Below are 5,469 nucleotides of genomic sequence, written 5' to 3'. Positions count from 1 at the left end.
TTTTTTTTTGTTCTACTAATTTGCAGTCCATATTACACAGCTAATAATTTGCAGAATGCTTGATTCTGATTGGTCAGTCAGAGTTCTGTTGTCAAATATTTATGTATAGCCTCTAAACTTTATATTTGACTTTTTCCCCAGCAATCAATCTCCTAAACTGTTAGTTTCATAGTCGTATCTCTCTGCACTCTCTTTATTCTCATATGACAAAATAATTTCAACTCACTGTCCATTTATTTAGTAAGCAGAAATATATGAAATAATGTCCAGTGATGATCATTAATCATAAAATACCCCCACTCAGGATGATGCAAATTCTGATCACCCTATCTGGGTTTATTTTGTGATAATTACCAACTGACTGTGCTATTTGTCGTATTTCGTATTTATTTTTAAGGTTGTTGCGGTTGAATAAAATCATTAATTATTTTAAGGCTTGAATATTTGCTGTTCTCACAGAAAAAAGGGGTCAAGGATACATAAACCTTCTTGTCATTATACCTTGCGAAATGAATTTAGAAATAAGCTCAGCCCTTCTAGCAACAGATAATTTGAAAATGTACAAACTGTACGAAATGAAGCTGATTAAAATATCTAATATGTTTTTTTCACAGTCCAGTTCTTGTTCCTAAGAGCCCAATAATTCAAAAGGCTGTATGTGTGGGCCTTGGTATCTGGATGCGGTAACCATAGCTACAGAGACAGTGATGCTGAGCTATGATTGAAGTATGCCCTACTAGGGCTTTAAGAGCAATAACCTGGGACCTGTTAAAAGGCTCATAAGAGTTAATTACCTCAGCTCAGAATTATATTCAGAATTACTCTCCTTTTTCACATAAGTTATAGAAGAGAAAATTATAGCCATTTCACTGAATGTTGTTAGTCAGTTGATATGACAGGGCTTTTATACATGGTAACATGATACAGTCAATAAAACACTCTGTCACTCAGTCTACCAAAAAGGAAATTGTTCTATGTTTGGCAAGTGTGATTTAAAGCCACTCTTATGCTTTTTTTTCTTCACTAAGTGGCCTTACTGACTGCAGCAATCAATAGCATGTTTAGGTCTACTGCATTGAGACCAAAGCAGCCAGAAGGACCTGGATATTGAGTTGTAGTGTTTGCGTATGATATAAACTAAGATTTGGGGCAAAGATTAACTTTAAGAAGGCATTAATTGTGGTATTACATACTCTTCTGAAATGCTAGAGCTAAAAATTTTGCAAACATATATTGTTTTGTTACTCAATGACAATCTAAGAAACACCAAATAGTGCCTTGAGTGTCTTTTTTATGTTAGTAGTGATATATAAAGATCATTTGAACATCTTTGTAGACACACAGTTAAGTCACATTTATTTGCAAAACTTGTCGAACCATTTATTTTCAAACATAATATTCAAAGTAAAAATTATTTGACAAAAATGCTTGCATCATGAATATCAAGAGGTTTTCTTAGGGTTACTTTATTTGAATAAAACAAGCCTTTGCATAAAATTTTTGTTTATATATATATATATATATATATATATATATATATAATTTTTTTAAAATTAAATAGACATTTCTGCTTCTAAAAGGTGGTGTATTATTATTTTTTGTTGTTGCTTGATTTGTTTTGGGGGAGGGGAGCTCTCATCAGCTGATTGTCAAACGGGACTGCTGCAGCGTTGAGGTTAGGGACCGTGCAAAACCTCACGTCCTGTTTTCGCCTTTGAGCGCCATTTGGTTTCGTTTTGTTTGAACCGAAAGTCTGCAGTGTCGATATCTTTGGTGTATTTTGACGCGTCTGCGGTAATGTCCGCTATAGAGTCAGTGGGGGGAAAAAAACAAATCAGGTTGAACTATTGGTTTTCACGAGAAGAGTAGCCTACTTTAAATTTGCCCCGGACCCTTGAACGCACTGCTCTTATTTACAGCAACTCTTGTTTTCAGGCTGCCAAGGTGAACAGCCTGAGGCGTCTTTATTAAATTTATTTTCCACGTTATTCTCCTTCTATATTTTTTTATATATATATATATATATATATATATATATATATAATTTTTTTAAAATTAATTAATGAATTAATTTTTTTCAAGATCAGATCAAAACTGATCAAATGTTTATTAAAGAAATGTTAATATTTATACATAATATATTATGAACAATTAATAATAAAACAAAGTTGCTTTACAACTACATTTGCCAAGAAATGTCTGCCTTTTAATTTTTTTTCATATATATTTAATTTTTTCATATGTGTGTGTAATAACATGTCATCAATCTGCATAATTGTTTGCATACAAATTGTTTATTAATCATTGCAGTTTTCGGCAGTTTCGATCAGATCATGCAAACGCTGATCAGTGTGCCATTACAACCATTGGTTGAAACACTGGTCACCCTCTCTGGACTCAGAGGAGGAGCTGCAGGCTATCCAGGGCGGGGTTGTGCGCATGCGCGCTACACTCCGCTATGAAAATCTCTCGTTTTGTCTCAGACGGGCTGGGTGGATTGGGTGCATCAGTGGAGAGGAGATATTGGGCACAGGTCCTTTGTCTTTTACATTTCTAGCGCTTTTACCTCCTCCGTTCGCCTCTTAATTCCTAAAGGACTACACAAATTGTCCTAAACCAAGCCATTTCCCCTCCCAAACAGATCGTTGCATCACAGTGATAGCGGTTCATCAGAGGGAATAGAGCATAAAGAAGATGTCTGGCTATCAGGGCAAGAAGAATATTCCCCGCATAACCGTGAGTTATGGAATATCTTCTATAATTATTTGCTAAGAGTAAAGCATGTTTAGTACTATTTAAAATAGTGTGAGAATAAATTTATTTGATTTGCAATGCTCATGAACGCTGATCCGAACTAAACGCAACGCTCGCTGATCCCCTGCTCCGCGTAGCTACGTTACATTACGTTGCTCAGGTGCTTGGAGCCGGTAAACGTGTGATGTTTTAGCGAAATTAAGCTGCCAAAGTCTTTAATTTATGTCTTGAAGCAGTACTGCAGCACGGCATTGCGTTCTAGGACTGTTATGAGATTCACACCCCATCTATGAACGCGACGCAACAAAACCTGAACGCTCCCTTTATCATTAATGAAGCTGCTTATGCCGCTAACCCGCGTTCTGGTCGCGTCGCGTCGCTCGCGTAAAGCGTTCCTACACGGCTTGTTACAATGTGTAGCGAATAAACCACAGCATTCCAAAGTTTATTGAATAATTGCACTAAAACAAGCAGTTGTGAGAAACCGGCTGTCTGTATTTGACCAATGTGACTGACGCGAACACATCGTGTTTGAGGGAGCGGTACAGGATAATGGAAAAACGCATGGCAAACCTGGGGGGAAAATGAGCAAATTTCCTTCCTCGAGGCAGTGGGTTTAATTGATCAAATCTGCATGGCCCACATCTATGTATTTTTGCATTTGGTAAAGCCATGTTTTGAAATAGTTGTCTGTAGAGTCACAAAAGAATAGACATTATCATCCTTCCCCACCCATCTGATTATAACATATTTATATGACATCACAATGCACCTAATTTGATCTGTTTTATAGTAAAACATGCTGGAAATAGCTGTTCGGAGACGGTCGAATGCAGCTCCCACTCGGCTCGGCTGGTGGCGGGTGTGCCTTTGTTTCTTTTCAAAGGAAGCCCTTTCGGCTGAGGTTTGGGGGAGAGCTTTAGGACACCCTTTTAGATTCCCTAAGCAAGGTTGAATGAGAAGTAGGTGGGTTGTGGTTTCCATCCAGCATGTTAAGGAAACCGCATCCAGCTCTTAGTAAGATCTAAGAGGTTGGAGAAAAGCCAGTCTGAGAGTAGCACGTGCAGGATCGCATGCAGAAAAAGACTGAAATGTGCAGCTAAGAATACATTCAGTTGGAAAGAAGGAAAAATAGTCAAGAACGATGAGCTATCTGAAGTGTGCATAGAGAGAAATGCTTGTAGAGTTGTCTAAAGCTGTCTGTGCCACACCCCTATTACAGTGGCTATCTTTTAGTGTTGCGTCTATGGCACATCAACGTTTGGGAAAGTAATGGGAATGGAATTCACACTTCCAAACAGATCTGTCGATTGACATCAAATGCCTCCCTAGTGCAGAGGTCGCTCGGTCGATTTTTACTTGTTGTCACAGCTTGGCCCCGTCTGTCATCACCCCTTGTACTGTAGTGGAATTCATGTGCCGTCTCGACCCGAAATTGTTCGCCGTGGACCTCCCAAGCACACTGTGACCCAAATACCTCATGCATAAATATTGTCCTCCTTTAATGCTTCAGCACAGTTGGGTGAATTGTTCTATTGCAAGTCGTAGAGCGGATATTTAAGAGCAATTGGCCATGCAAACGACGGACTGTCCATCTTAGATCTGTATTTCCTGTGATTTTGTCTCCTGCATAAATAGACCCAGGCGTGGTTTGGATGCACACATAGTTGACACACAAGCATATGGCAGCATGGCTGGTTTGCTGGAGGGTTGCTGGAATGGTTAATGGGTGGGTCGGGGTGGACCAGCTGCATTGGTCAGCTGCGCAGACAGGCGGAGGAGGGTTACACCTTCTTGAGCCTCATTAAAGATGAATGTTAGCTTTAATTCACCACCTGCCTGGTCACTTTCAGCTGTACTTATGAGGTCAGATATCAGAGAAGAATTTTTATGTTCATAAATTAATTTACTGCATAGTCAAATTCACTTATTTTCATGTTAATCACTTACTGGCATTGTTATGTCACCATTTATTAGTTTTGTTACATTCTTGTTTGCAGTTTCTATACTTTTCAGCATCAGACCTACTGTAAAAGATCAAAAATAAATTTGAGTATATAAATAAATTTAAAGTAAACAAATGTTATTTTGATTTTTATTGATTTTATTTCATATTTATATTTAATATTTTTTTGTATTTATTTTTTTATTTAAATTTATTTTAAATAAAGAAGATTGTTTTAATATTTATTTATTTTCACTTTACTCAATTATTTAATTACTACAGAAATATAAATAAAATATTTTTAAATATTTATCATTTTCTGTAGTAATTAAATAAATAATTACTTAAGTAAAGCAAATGTTTGCAGAAATATTTATTAAAATGATCAATTTTAGTGAATAAACAAATGAATATTTATTCATTAAAATAAAATGATGCGTTTTATTTTGTAAACAAATATGTTAATAATATGTAAGTATATGTGTGACATGTATGCATTTACAGTATTAATTTATTTACTAAATATTTATTTATTTAATTACTATAGGAAGAAGAAAGTTTTATTTTAAATATTTTCCATCTTTTTGTAGTACTTAAATTAAATAACTTTAGTAAAGGAAATATTTATTAAAATAAAATATCCTTTTAAATAAATGAATTAATAAATATTTAAGATAAACCATTATTTGTATTTAGTTAATAATTTAATGTAAGTAATTTTTTTACAGTATTAATTTATTTACTTAATAGATGATAGTTGATAGATAATA

The 5,469-nt window shown here is 35.4% G+C and overlaps 1 protein-coding gene across 3 annotated transcripts in view; it reads left to right on the top strand.

Moving 5' to 3' along the window:
* Positions 1 to 5,469, top strand: part of LOC107687778 (dihydropyrimidinase-related protein 2-like) — a 46,420-nt gene that overhangs the window by 1,666 nt on the left and 39,285 nt on the right. The window contains exon 1 of one of the 3 annotated variants that reach the window (XR_001634167.1): positions 2,470 to 2,736. The exons of the other annotated variants lie outside the window; for them this stretch is intronic. The gene's annotated coding sequence lies outside the window, so the exon portion shown is untranslated. Of the gene's footprint in view, positions 1 to 2,469; positions 2,737 to 5,469 lie in introns of those variants that run through there. 3 annotated transcript variants of the gene reach the window in all.

This window comes from Sinocyclocheilus anshuiensis, unplaced genomic scaffold (assembly GCF_001515605.1).
Source record: "Sinocyclocheilus anshuiensis isolate Anshui unplaced genomic scaffold, SAMN03320099.WGS_v1.1 scaffold205, whole genome shotgun sequence".
In the NCBI taxonomy this organism is placed as follows: domain Eukaryota; kingdom Metazoa; phylum Chordata; class Actinopteri; order Cypriniformes; family Cyprinidae; genus Sinocyclocheilus; species Sinocyclocheilus anshuiensis.
Note: the sequence above shows the minus strand (reverse complement) of the source record. Positions and strands in the feature narration are given on the sequence as shown.